Raw genomic sequence first — 14,883 nt, 5'->3', positions numbered from 1 at the left:
AACACTGACTGGTGTTGTGTCGTTAAATCAATTTATATACAACTTAATTAGCTTTCAGCATGATTACAATACAGTTCAGTTTACATTAAACAGTTTTTATGGATATTTAATGTCAATTTTTGAAGATACAAAATTGACTCTTGTTACGTCATGATATCATAAAAATTTGTTTTGCACTAAACAGACTACCCCATCAGGATCCCCTAGGATGTTTAACACTTCGTGAAACTCATGAACACAGAGTGCTGACAAAACAATAATCCTAATCTAGGATTCAAACCCAGTCCGTAGACCACTATTCTTCAATGTCTAAGACAACTGGGCCAGTCACTGGATCCTGATACAACTACTGGACACAACTCTTCAGTGTCTAAGACAACTGGGCCAGTCACTGGATCCTGATACAACTACTGGATACAACTCTTCAGTGTCTAAGACAACTGGGCCAGTCACTGGATCCTGATACAACTACTGGACACAACTCTTCAGTGTCTAAGACAACTGGGCCAGTCACTGGATCCTGATACAACTACTGGACACAACTCTTCAGTGTCCAAGACAACTGGGACGGTCACTGGATCCTGATACAACTACTGGACACAACTCTTCAGTATCTAAGACAACTGGGCCAGTCACTGGATCCTGATACAACTACTGGACACAACTCTTCAGTGTCCAAGACAACTGGGACGGTCACTGGATCCTGATACAACTACTGGACACAACTCTTCAGTGTCTAAGACAACTGGGCCAGTCACTGGATCCTGATACAACTACTGGACACAACTCTTCAGTGTCCAAGACAACTGGGACGGTCACTGGATCCTGATACAACTACTGGACACAACTCTTCAGTGTCTAAGACAACTGGGGCGGTCACTGGATCTTCAATATAACTACTGGACACAACTCTTCAGTGTCTAAGACAACTGGGACGGTCACTGGATCTTCAATACAACTACTGGACACAACTCTTCAGTGTCCAAGACAACTGGGCCAGTCACTGGATCCTGATACAACTACTGGACACAACTCTTCAGTGTCCAAGACAACTGGGCCAGTCACTGGATCCTGATACAACAACTGGACACAACTCTTCAGTGTCCAAGACAACTGGGCCAGTCACTGGATCCTGATACAACTACTGGACACAACTCTTCAGTGTCTAAGACAACTGGGCCAGTCACTGGATCCTGATACAACTACTGGATACAACTCTTCAGTGTCTAAGACAACTGGGCCAGTCACTGGATCCTGATACAACTACTGGACACAACTCTTCAGTGTCTAAGACAACTTGGCCAGTCACTGGATCCTGATACAACTACTGGACACAACTCTTCAGTGTCCAAGACAACTGGGACGGTCACTGGATCCTGATACAACTACTGGACACAACTCTTCAGTGTCTAAGACAACTGGGCCAGTCACTGGATCCTGATACAACTACTGGACACAACTCTTCAGTGTCCAAGACAACTGGGACGGTCACTGGATCCTGATACAACTACTGGACACAACTCTTCAGTGTCTAAGACAACTGGGCCAGTCACTGGATCTTCAATATAACTACTGGACACAACTCTTCAGTGTCTAAGACAACTGGGACGGTCACTGGATCTTCAATACAACTACTGGACACAACTCTTCAGTGTCCAAGACAACTGGGCCAGTCACTGGATCCTGATACAACAACTGGACACAACTCTTCAGTGTCCAAGACAACTGGGCCAGTCACTGGATCCTGATACAACTACTGGACACAACTCTTCAGTGTCTAAGACAACTGGGCCAGTCACTGGATCCTGATACAACTACTGGACACAACTCTTCAGTGTCTAAGACAACTGGGCCAGTCACTGGATCCTGATACAACTACTGGACACAACTCTTCAGTGTCTAAGACAACTTGGCCAGTCACTGGATCCTGATACAACTACTGGACACAACTCTTCAGTGTCCAAGACAACTGGGACGGTCACTGGATCCTGATACAACTACTGGATACAACTCTTCAGTGTCTAAGACAACTGGGCCAGTCACTGGATCCTGATACAACTACTGGACACAACTCTTCAGTGTCCAAGACAACTGGGACGGTCACTGGATCCTGATACAACTACTGGACACAACTCTTCAGTGTCTAAGACAACTGGGCCAGTCACTGGATCTTCAATATAACTACTGGACACAACTCTTCAGTGTCTAAGACAACTGGGACGGTCACTGGATCTTCAATACAACTACTGGACACAACTCTTCAGTGTCCAAGACAACTGGGCCAGTCACTGGATCCTGATACAACTACTGGACACAACTCTTCAGTGTCCAAGACAACTGGGACGGTCACTGGATCCTGATACAACTACTGGACACAACTCTTCAGTGTCTAAGACAACTGGGACGGTCACTGGATCTTCAATACAACTACTGGACACAACTCTTCAGTGTCCAAGACAACTGGGCCAGTCACTGGATCCTGATACAACTACTGGACACAACTCTTCAGTGTCTAAGACAACTGGGCCAGTCACTGGATCCTGATACAACTACTGGACACAACCCTTCAGTGTCCAAGACAACTGGGCCAGTCACTGGATCCTGATACAACTACTGGACACAACCCTTCAGTGTCCAAGACAACTGGGCCAGTCACTGGATCCTGATACAACTACTGGACACAACTCTTCAGTGTCTAAGACAACTGGGCCAGTCACTGGATCCTGATACAACTACTGGACACAACTCTTCAGTGTCCAAGACAACTGGGCCAGTCACTGGATCCTGATACAACTACTGGACACAACTCTTCAGTGTCCAAGACAACTGGGACGGTCACTGGATCCTGATACAACTACTGGACACAACTCTTCAGTGTCTAAGACAACTGGGACGGTCACTGGATCCTGATACAACTACTGGACACAACTCTTCAGTGTCTAAGACAACTGGGCCAGTCACTGGATCCTGATACAACTACTGGACACAACTCTTCAGTGTCTAAGACAACTGGGCCAGTCACTGATTCCTGATACAACTACTGGATACAACTCTTCAGTGTCTAAGACAACTGGGCCAGTCACTGGATCCTGATACAACTACTGGACACAACTCTTCAGTGTCCAAGACAACTGGGACGGTCACTGGATCCTGATACAACTATTGGGCACAACTCTTCAGTGTCTAAGACAACTGGGCCAGTCAGTGAACCCAGTCACTGGATCCTGATACAACTACTGGACACAACTCTTCAGTGTCCAAGACAACTGGGACGGTCACTGGATCTCCAATACAACTACTGGACACAACTCTTCAGTGTCCAAGACAACTGGGCCAGTCACTGGATCCTGATACAACTACTGGACACAACTCTTCAGTGTCCAAGACAACTGGGACGGTCACTGGATCTCCAATACAACTACTGCACACAACTCTTCAGTGTCCAAGACAACTGGGCCAGTCACTGGATCCTGATACAACTACTGGACACAACTCTTCAGTGTCTAAGACAACTGGGCCAGTCACTGGATCCTGATACAACTACTGGACACAACTCTTCAGTGTCTAAGACAACTTGGCCAGTCACTGGATCCTGATACAACTACTGGACACAACTCTTCAGTGTCTAAGACAACTGGGCCAGTCACTGGATCCTGATACAACTACTGGATACAACTCTTCAGTGTCCAAGACAACTGGGCCAGTCACTGGATCCTGATACAACTACTGGACACAACTCTTCAGTGTCCAAGACAACTGGGACGGTCACTGGATCCTGATACAACTATTGGGCACAACTCTTCAGTGTCTAAGACAAATGGGCCAGTCAGTGAACCCAGTCACTGGATCCTGATACAACTACTGGACACAACTCTTCAGTGGCCAAGACAACTGGGACGGTCACTGGATCCTGATACAACTACTGGACACAACTCTTCAGTGTCTAAGACAACTGGGACGGTCACTGGATCTTCAATATAACTACTGGACACAACTCTTCAGTGTCTAAGACAACTGGGACGGTCACTGGATCTTCAATACAACTACTGGACACAACTCTTCAGTGTCCAAGACAACTGGGCCAGTCACTGGATCCTGATACAACAACTGGACACAACCCTTCAGAGTCCAAGACGACTGGGCCAGTCACTGGATCCTGATACAACTACTGGACACAACTCTTCAGTGTCTAAGACAACTGGGCAAGTCACTGGATCCTGATACAACTACTGGACACAACTCTTCAGTGTCCAAGACAACTGGGCCAGTCACTGGATCCTGATACAACTACTGGACACAACTCTTCAGTGTCTAAGACAACTGGGACGGTCACTGGATCCTGATACAACTACTGGACACAACTCTTCAGTGTCTAAGACAACTGGGCCAGTCACTGGATCCTGATACAACTACTGGACACAACTCTTCAGTGTCTAAGACAACTGGGCCAGTCACTGGATCCTGATACAACTACTGGATACAACTCTTCAGTGTCCAAGACAACTGGGCCAGTCACTGGATCCTGATACAACTACTGGACACAACTCTTCAGTGTCCAAGACAACTGGGACGGTCACTGGATCCTGATACAACTATTGGGCACAACTCTTCAGTGTCTAAGACAAATGGGCCAGTCAGTGAACCCAGTCACTGGATCCTGATACAACTACTGGACACAACTCTTCAGTGTCTAAGACAACTGGGACGGTCACTGGATCCTGATACAACTACTGGACACAACTCTTCAGTGTCCAAGACAACTGGGCCAGTCACTGGATCCTGATACAACTACTGGACACAACTCTTCAGTGTCCAAGACAACTGGGACGGTCACTGGATCCTGATACAACTACTGGACACAACTCTTCAGTGACCAAGACAACTTGGACGGTCACTGGATCTTCAATACAACTACTGGACACAACTCTTCAGTGTCCAAGACAACTGGGACGGTCACTGGATCTTCAATACAACTACTGGACACAACTCCTCAGTGTCCAAGACAACTGGGACGGTCACTGGATCCTGATACAACTACTGGACACAACTCTTCAGTGTCCAAGACAACTGGGACGGTCACTGGATCCTGATACAACTACTGGACACAACTCCTCAGTGTCCAAGACAACTGGGACGGTCACTGGATCTTCAATACAACTACTGGACACAACTCCTCAGTGTCTAAGACAAATGGGATGGTCACTGGATCCTGATACAACTACTGGACACAACTCTTCAGTGTCTAAGACAACTGGGACGGTCACTGGATCCTGATACAACAACTGGACACAACTCTTCAGTGTCTAAGGCAACTGGTCACCCATCTCTACTAAAAACTTATAGAATCTTCTCCTTAGTGAGCTGTCTGTCAAACTAGAGAGCAGTTGGTGAAATTGGTTTTCATTTAGTAGAACAAAACAAATCGGGAAAACATAAGTGAAACTTAAACAAACTGATATCTTACGTTTTGACAGGAACGCAGTAGGTATATTATATCTAGTCAACCGGTCTAGATTGGATTGAATGGATTGAACGGACACATGGATTGACGTACCTCCTATATTAGTTTATGTCCATTGGGAATATATAAACGACCATAGAGGGTACTACAACTGATGTCATCCGAGGAATATTAGTGCAGCGATATGAGCATCCACTTGGTGACTGGAATTCGGCGCATTATAAATGTAATGTTTTTGCTTTAGAAAGAAAGTTGAAACTCAGTGTATGCTTGTAAAATATGCAACCCCTACACAGCTGTGTTTTCTGAAAAAAATGTGCATTCAACACGTGAAAATACCATGAATATGATGAATACAGACTGTCATGTACATTTATTTCAATCGTTTCAATTCATCTCTAATTGTTTTCAATAAAATAAGCAGGTTAATTTTGAAGGTAAAATATGTTTCATTACTCGTACGTTTATAGTAACAATAACGAAATACATGTTGCTTATATCATACATGGACGGCATACTTGCCAACTGTCTTTTTGAGAAATAAACAAAAAGTGCATTTGCAAAGGTTTCAAAACTATTTTTTAAAGGGAGGCAAATATTTTTTGTTCTAAGTGACTTGTTTCCCTTTCTCAAATGTCAAGGTGAAGGTGAATGATTTTGTAAGGGTAATGGCTGTTTTTAAATATGGCATGGTGTTGTTGACGAGAAAAAACCATGATTTGATCACCAAACAGGACCAAAAGTTTATTTATTTTTTTATAAAGCAGTATGACAGTGAAAAACGAAAACGAAATGTTCATGGTTGAGTGACACTGAATGGGCAGAAATAAATGAAGATGGCAGTGACTGTGTTCTGTCTGTCGTTAAAAAGCTCAACTCAAGGGTCAATTACAGAAAATGGTGACAATAATTGAGAACATTAATCTGTATAAAATTTAATTGAGCAAGAGAAAATATTGCAGGACGAGTACAAAATAATATCTACTTGCCCTGCAGGACAAGATGGGTTTAAGAAAAAGATATTCAAGCCTTGAGATCAGTTGCAGAGTGGTCTAAAAATCTGTCAAGGGGCACTTCCTGGAGCCGGGCGCTTAACACGGAGAATATGTTTGAAAACATTTGTGACAAACAATGCAGGGTTCATACAAATCAATTTTTTTTGTAGAATCACACACTTTTAAGCACTTTTCATGAAAGAACACTTGTGTTCAAAGACCACTTTTATTCATCCAAAAGTCCATCCTGAGTGCACAATAACATACTGAAACCTAATAACACACCAGGAAGACCATAACGCATTGAAACTCCATCAATAATAATTTTCAGAATTTTTTTTGTCGTATCTCGACCACATTTATTACATTCCAGCACTTTTCAAGTTCTGACATCAATATTTCAGCCCTTTTTCAGTAATCTGATGTAAAAACCGCTGAGTTAACCACTTTTCATCGGCCGTGGTTGAATTCAAACTATTCCGTTGTTCAATATCTGTACAAACTCTGCAATGTCAAAGTGACACAATGCCTCGCTTTTCATCTCAATCTACCATAACATCCACACAAAACCTATCAACAGTTTACATACAGTTTTATAGGTAGGACAAAACTAGTTCTGGTGTTTGTAGAATCACTGGCTATCAATGTCACACTAGTCAACATGATCAGTGCACTTGGCCAATATCCAAAACAGTGTGTATATAATTGTTGAAAATGTATTGTATGTACGAGGGTTGGGACGGGTAACATGGGTAGCTGGATACTCTGTCGGGTGGGTCCTGACCAGGACTTGGTTACCCATAGGACAACCCAGACCCATGGTTCTTTCTTTTTAAGTCTCAAAATTTTAGCTCATTTTGGGTAAAACCCAATGGAGTGAAGAAGGTGAGGTGAAATTGGGTTTAACGTCGCATCCAAGATTATTGCACTTATATAGCGATGTGCTTGCACGTGTGTGTGTGTGTGGCTGCTTGTACTAGTCCGGATTGATGCCGATTTATAGTGCTAGCACACTGAGATACCATGCCGCAGTTTAACATGAATACCCCACTCAGACACAGTATACTGACTCCGAGCCGACCAGTCCTTGTTTTAGCCCCTTAATGCCGAGCACCAGACAGGGTAACAACAAGTACCATCTTTTAACGTCTTTTGGTATGACGCGGCCGGGGATCGATACCCGGACCTTCCGCTCTCCGGGGGGACGCTCTACCACTAGACCACGGAGGCGGTCTATTGAGTGCAGGAGTGATGAGTGAAAAAATTTTGGTTCCCAAATGAAAAATGTAATAACCCAAATAAATAGAAACCTTCGAGTAAAAACTCAATTGCTCAAAAAGTTACCTGGAGCTCTGGTATAGTTAACTCAAGGATGTGGAAAGTCAATGACAATGTAAATTGAATGAATGACTTGCCTGACTTGTTACATGAGACAGCTACTGTCATCATATAGCCGGAATATTGCTGAGTGTGGCGTTAAACAACAAACAAACCAACCAACCAATATGAGACAGCTGGACAAAGAAAAATATCAGTTTCAGTTATACGGAGACAACAATGAAATGTAGCAGATGAATTATTGTAACGTAAGAATTACAGACTTGAAAAAATATAAACCTTGTCAGTGTGATCAATCCAAACAACGGCAGTGTACGGGTGGTTTCTTCCATGTGTGGATTTCTCTCACATTTGAGGATGTACAATGAAGCATATTGCACAACATGCTGTAAAATGTCAAGGCACCAGCTGCTCAAAATGTGGGTTTTTCATTTGGATGAATTCATTAGTCATGGTGGGAAAAGCAATGGAGATACAAAAAACATTCGGGTATTTTCCACAACACAAACTATTCATTTTTATCACCACTACAACAAACAATTTATTTGGGGCATATATCTTAACAAATTATTCATTTAAAATAAAAAAATCTTCCCCTCCCCCTCATAAAAATCAAACGGATGAACGAACCCTTTGTATTTCAAATCATTTAATAATGGTAATACCTAATCTCAAACTAAAACAAATTTAAATCAAATTTTAAAAAAAAGTAGGATTGTTGTGAGATATCTGAACATGTCTGATAATTCTCATACAGATGCAGTCTTCCCGCTGGCTTTTGAAACTGAGCATCCCAGTGGAGTGGCAACTCTAAAAATTACCAGTGCCCCCTAATTTTTGCCAGTCCCAACTTTCAACAAATAAAAAAACGTATGAAAATTATTTGGTTTTAAGTCTTTCAACTTCATGTTCAGTGAAAAGATGTCATCAACTAAAGTAACTTAGTTAGATCTATACATCATTCACACATACTTTAGTCACAATTTTCTCTTTGTTTTTTAATATTTTGAGACAAAAAAAAAATGCTACAAATGGATATTTAACCTAGAAAGAGATAAGGGGAAACACTAATGGCAAAAGACTTTAGATTTCTAAGGTACTTTATTTGCCGGTCCACAGGGACTGGCAGTCACATGAATTACCAGTCCAAGCCTAATTTTACTGGAAAAAAACTGGTAATTACCAGTAAAAGGGAACACTGAGATAGCTCCTCCAGTACTTTGTAATCAGGCCCTCTTAAGACATGGTTCTGATTCTTAAATACAGATTGCCGAAGATAATCTATTTAAGCTATCACTATTATTGAATCATACATTTCGCAAGAGAACAGTTCATTTGTGATGTAAATATTGTTATAGTTACTTGTAGAGCATATATATATATTAAGGTGCGCACTGAACATGATGTACCATTGGTCTTTTGGCCACAATATAAATAAACATAAATAAATGAAAATGTTCCTGCCATCCATGCTATAACATTTCCATGATAGTTTACTTTTCCAGTGGATCTAAAAGGGTCCTTAATCCACCTCGAGGTTTGTAAAATAAAATTGACAACATCAACAAAGATAACAGACAGCCATGAACATGATTAAACAAAATCTGCTGTCAGCATTTCTGAAAGAAATGTGTTTGTAAGGACTTTATGAAACATACACATTAAAATCCCAATGAAAACAACAAAATATGAAGTCATCATAAGGAGACACTTTCTTGCCACAGTTTTGCTTCGTCAATCTGGTAATGTTTGAATATGTTTACAGATGAGAGAAATTTGAAGAGCATGTTCAAAATATAACACATAGCTAAAAACACTGCGAGTGTTGAACACAGCTTCTTTGAAAACATATACCAAATGTCACAACATTTTTAACAATAATCATGATAATCATGGCTGAATAATAACCATAATGGACAAGACGACAGAAACCCCTTGAAAGGCGAATGTCTTCAAGATGTTTGATGCCGAATTTTAATATGGCTTCCACAGCAGCCATTTTGAAAAAAACTTTTATAGAAGCAAGAATATAACAGAGGTGAGAGAGTGAGAAAATTTCATAATAATCGTAGAAAGTATTCAAATGTTCAAGTGAGATTGCTGAAATCACACACTCCATAATTGGCTTCCAAAACAAATCTATTTATGGGCGTGGCCTAAAGATTCCGGCGCAGCGCTGACAACTGTTTTCGTTGGCTGACACGTTTGCCGCTTTTATCTTCCTTGTGATTCTCAGCCATTATACATATCTATACTGTTTCTGCTATTTCCGTTCATCTGACAAAAATAACAACATTGAATACATTGTTGAATGTGTGAAGTGACCTTTGATCTTGACATTGTGAACAATTATAAAATAGCAATCAACTATCGGAAACTAGCGTTTAATTACTAACATCCTGGTTGGGCCTACTTGCACAAAGCGATCCTAGCGCTACAACTATTGTAAGCCTATGTTAAAGTATGGGAGTTACGACCATCTTAGCGCTAAGATCGCTTTGTGCACGAGGGCCCTGCTGTCCTTGGTCCTATTCCACACAATAAAAGCATGTCAGGGATTAATCCCCTGAGTAAACAACTGAAGGTATCTTCAGTGTTGTTACTAAAGAACCCGTGAAGATCCGGGGTAGAATAGGTATTCAGCAACCCATGCTTGTTGTAAAAGGCGACTATGCTTGTCGTAAGAGGCGACTAACGGGATCGGGGTGGTCAGGCTTGCTGACTTGGTTGATGCATGTCATCTCATCCCAATTGCATGGATCGATGCTTATGATATCAATCACTGGATTGTCTGGTCCAGACTTGATTATTTACAGACTGTCTTCATACAGTTGGAATATTTCTGTGTGTGGCGTTAAACAACCAACCAACCAACCAACCAAGCTAATTGAGTCAGTTTGTGTTAATTGCAGGTGACACTGGGAGACACTGACTCAATTTGTAATATTTGTCATAATGATGTGACCTTTTTGATGGGGAAATAAAAAATCAGTTTGCTATATATCTATAGTCACCCATCATTGCATCAGCACAACATTTGATAAACTTAGAAGAGATAGAGAGTGAGCATGTGAAAGAAACATTTTTGAGTCGCACATGATCTATACATTTACATGACAAAACATGAAACTGTAAAAATTAAATTTTATCGGGGCCATTAAAATTTCAAGGATGTGAGCAGGTTTTCCTCCAAAAAAGAGGAAAACTCTAGGGGGGTCTGAAATTTTTTAAACATTGGATTGGACAACATTCACCCCAAGAAATGTAAAAAGTCAATGGCAAATAAACATGATAAACAAAGTAGGCGGATGTAGTAAAATTTCGAAGTTAAATGGGACTTCTGCGCACCCGGCTACCCGCCTAGTATGGGAGCAATACTGCCAAAAACTTCATTTAATTAATCTCCAGTTTATAAGACCAATACACTTTAAAACAATAAATGTCGACATTAATACATGTATGTAACACACACACACACACACACACACACACGCTCACACACGCTCACACACGCTCACACACACACACACACACACACACGCACGCACGCACGCACGCACGCACGCACACTCTCACACACACACACACACACACACACACACACACACACACACACACACACACACACAAACACATATATATATATATATAACACATACATAACACACACACACACATACATAACACACACATATAACACACACGCATATCATGAAAAGTAGATGATGTTGTCCAACTGCTTCCAACACATATGCCAGAGAACACTGGTGAACATTTCAGGAAACCTGACACTCCACATTATGGCTTTAATGAACACTGAACTGTACTAAAAATACCTCCAGTAATGTTCGCTATAAGGAACAAATGTCACCACCTCACATTGTCAATAAATGTCTTATAGAAATGTTGAATGTAAAATGATACCTATTTTTGCGAGGGTTGCAGGTTTTGTCTCAAATTGAAAAAGAAGATGTCTTTCGTCATGATGTTTCCTTTAATGTTTTAATTTTCTTTACCCAAATGATTTTGCACTTTCAGAATTACATTTATTTCATCATTTATCGAATTGTTTGACAACTAAATCTGTCCCTCAAGTAATTTAAAAAAGGGCCTTTAAGAAAATTAAAACAAAGAACTCTGATTTTACTGATTCATTATTATAAAGACACAAACCGCTGTTCAATTTCATAACGCTCTACATTCAAGCTGTGTCAACAGAAGATAAGCTACCAAGGTCACACAGCCGTGGTTCCGAGAAATTCGTTTTCTCATCGGCTGGTTCATTTGTTTACTTAAACCACACCTGTAAATCATCTCAGCATATGTCTGATGTGCCACATGGATTTATCAAGCATTGATAAAACTTGTCATACGGTAATTCTCGCATAATACATCAGAAATTCTCAGAAGTGAAGCAAATGCATTGCCGTAAAGGGATCATCGACGAATATCCTTCTCAAACAATATTATCACTCCTTTTTCCATTGATATAACTATAACACGATATTCTTGTTATACACCAACATGACCAACAGTAAACTTTGAAACAGCACCATTATCAACATTTTTAACAAAATCGATATCATTACTATGAAACCCATCAAATATATTTCCCTTTTGCAATATAATGTGTTGCACCAACAAGAGGGCACTCAAGCACTGCAATGGCATTCATCACTCAAACACACATATAACAATGTCATACAGACAGGAAAATCATGTTATGGATGAGAAGGTCAAGGGGTGCAAGATCATTCGGGAATATGAGATGGCAACTTCATGTTGAGGGTACAATGACCTAGCTACACTCTAAAAGAGGACAAAGGCTGAGTTGGATTCAGGTTGCTGAAAAATTGAAAAATTACTTTGTTCATCTGCTAAATGAAATTTGATGTTGAGATGTTTGTTTATTTGTTGTTTAATGACACACTCAGCAATATTCCAGCTATATGATGGCGGTCTGTAAATAATCGAGTCTGGACCAGACAATCCAGTGATTGACATCATGAGCATCGATCCACGCAATTGGGATTGATGACATGCATCAACCAAGTCAGCAAGCCTGACGACCTAACCCTGTAAGTCGCCTCTTACGACAAGCATAGTGGCCTTTTACAGCAAGCATGGGTTGCTGAATACCTGTTCTACCCCGGATCTTCACGGGTTGATGATGAGATGAATCCAGGAGTTACTGATAACCATTTGTACACAGAGACAGAGTCACAGCTAGTCGCATGTTGGCCTAGATTAGAGTGAGTGTGAGTGAGTTGGGTTTAATGCCAATTCGAACTGTATTCCATGTAGCCTGCAACCTCGAGGAATCGTGGTACTTGTTATGTACGCCAAACGGAACCAAATGCACTCAGTAACAGTTATGATTATTTGTGTTCTCTGTATCAGATGTCATTTATTTTATCTAAATATGCATATTTAACTGATGAAAGTTCATTATTTTCATTAGTAGCGCCGAGTAAAAGCTGGGACAAGGAGATAGCTCCATCATATCGCGGTACAGGGAAAAGTTGTGTATGGAAGTCCGAATTGGACAAAAACAGGACATAATTCTACCAACCACTAAGTATGATGAAGTCAGGCTTCAGTGATTTGTCCAGGCAAGTGCAAAGACAGCACAAGTAAACTTCTGAATGTGTTATTGTAATAGGTATTCAATGCATATTTACCGAAAAGTAAGAACAAAATACATGTATATTTAAAAATCAACAACAAAATATCAGAAATTTTTTAAGAATTTTGTTTAAAAATTAACAATATATATATACAATGCACCCCTAGTGTGACAAAAGTATGTATTTGTCATTTGGCTACTGGTGAAGAACGTATTTCTAAGTATGGCATTATGACCCTTATGATCTCCTAATAAATTCTGGCGACAGAGTGGGAAACAAATGTGAGGACTACGTAACTTCCGTTACCTTTCTAGACGCCATGAACATGTAAATGATATAGTTCAGGTCGACAGAGAAAGTTTTCTTGGGAAACTGCGGGTTAAATCGTTGTCCATTGATAGATAGGGGTCAGACAATAATAAAAAGATGCCAGAAGTAAGTATCAACTCGTTACTATAACTCCTTACTTACAGCAGACGGAACATTCCGAGGAGATGGAAATTGTTTACGAAGCGAGCATTTCCTGGTTACTGATTTGTATTGATAGACAGCTGCTAAGAGGCGTGTCCCGCGTGAACTACCGGAAGTCACAAATGCAGCGACACCATGAATGCTGCGGTACCACAGGGTTCTGAGTATGGCAGCAGACTTAATTAAAGAATAATCCCTTGTGTCTTGAATCACGAAACAAAATTCTATGCGTCTGTGACCATGATGATTACAGAAACATCTGTGTATTCTTCATAGGTCTATCAAAAAGAGTATAGCTGTTCCTTGACGTGTGTATCTTTCCCCATACTCTCCAAAATGAATGTTATACTTTTTGTAATAAAGTCAAGGATCAAATGCCAATCTTTTCTTTGCCACATCACATTTGTTTACCCGATATATTTATCACCATATGCGATCTAGCCCTGAACTAGTGAGCCTGTTTGTAATCTATCATCTTGGTACATGGCAAAGGCATGGTGCATGTTAATTACTTGCTTCCTTGAAGTTGATTACCATTATCTTAGTTTACACATTTATATTCCTGGATATGGATAGTGATAACGAACTGACTATGACATTATTATTCACATTCCTCAAAACAAAATGGCCCAATATCAAACATAATTTTAGGTGTCCATGAGTCACCAAGTTGACAAACATGGACTTAGTGAACGTCAGACATGTGATTGTTCTCAAGTCCGTTTAGAACTGGCCTAACATTGCCAAACGTGCGGCAATCATGGTCGTTAAATGATATTAAATTGGAATGACAGTACCTGAAATCTGTGCATTGGGCAGTGCCTGTAAAATGTAAAATCAGAGAAGATCCTCCGGTGGTTTGAGGGTCCTTTACTTCGTTGATAACGTTTATTTCACGCAACCTCGGTAATCTACACGGGAATTCCAGGAAATAGAAATAACTGAGGAAAGGGAAATACTTACAACATTGCCGAACTCCATTAAATGTATT

The 14,883-nt window shown here is 40.7% G+C and overlaps 1 protein-coding gene across 1 annotated transcript in view; it reads right to left on the bottom strand.

The window, feature by feature from the left end:
• LOC124138244 overlaps nucleotides 1–14,822 on the bottom strand; it is a 38,190-nt gene extending 23,368 nt beyond the window's left edge. Inside the window, exon 1 of the mRNA XM_046504798.2 lies at nucleotides 14,690–14,822. The gene's annotated coding sequence lies outside the window, so the exon portion shown is untranslated. The remainder of the gene's footprint in view (nucleotides 1–14,689) is intronic.
• Between the last annotated feature and the right edge of the window lie 61 nt (nucleotides 14,823–14,883).

This window comes from Haliotis rufescens, unplaced genomic scaffold, assembly GCF_023055435.1.
Source record: "Haliotis rufescens isolate VD_foot unplaced genomic scaffold, xgHalRufe1.0.p SCAF_5, whole genome shotgun sequence".
NCBI lineage: Eukaryota > Metazoa > Mollusca > Gastropoda > Lepetellida > Haliotidae > Haliotis > Haliotis rufescens.
The sequence above is the reverse complement of the archived record's forward strand: the minus strand, read 5'-3'. Positions and strand labels throughout refer to the sequence as shown.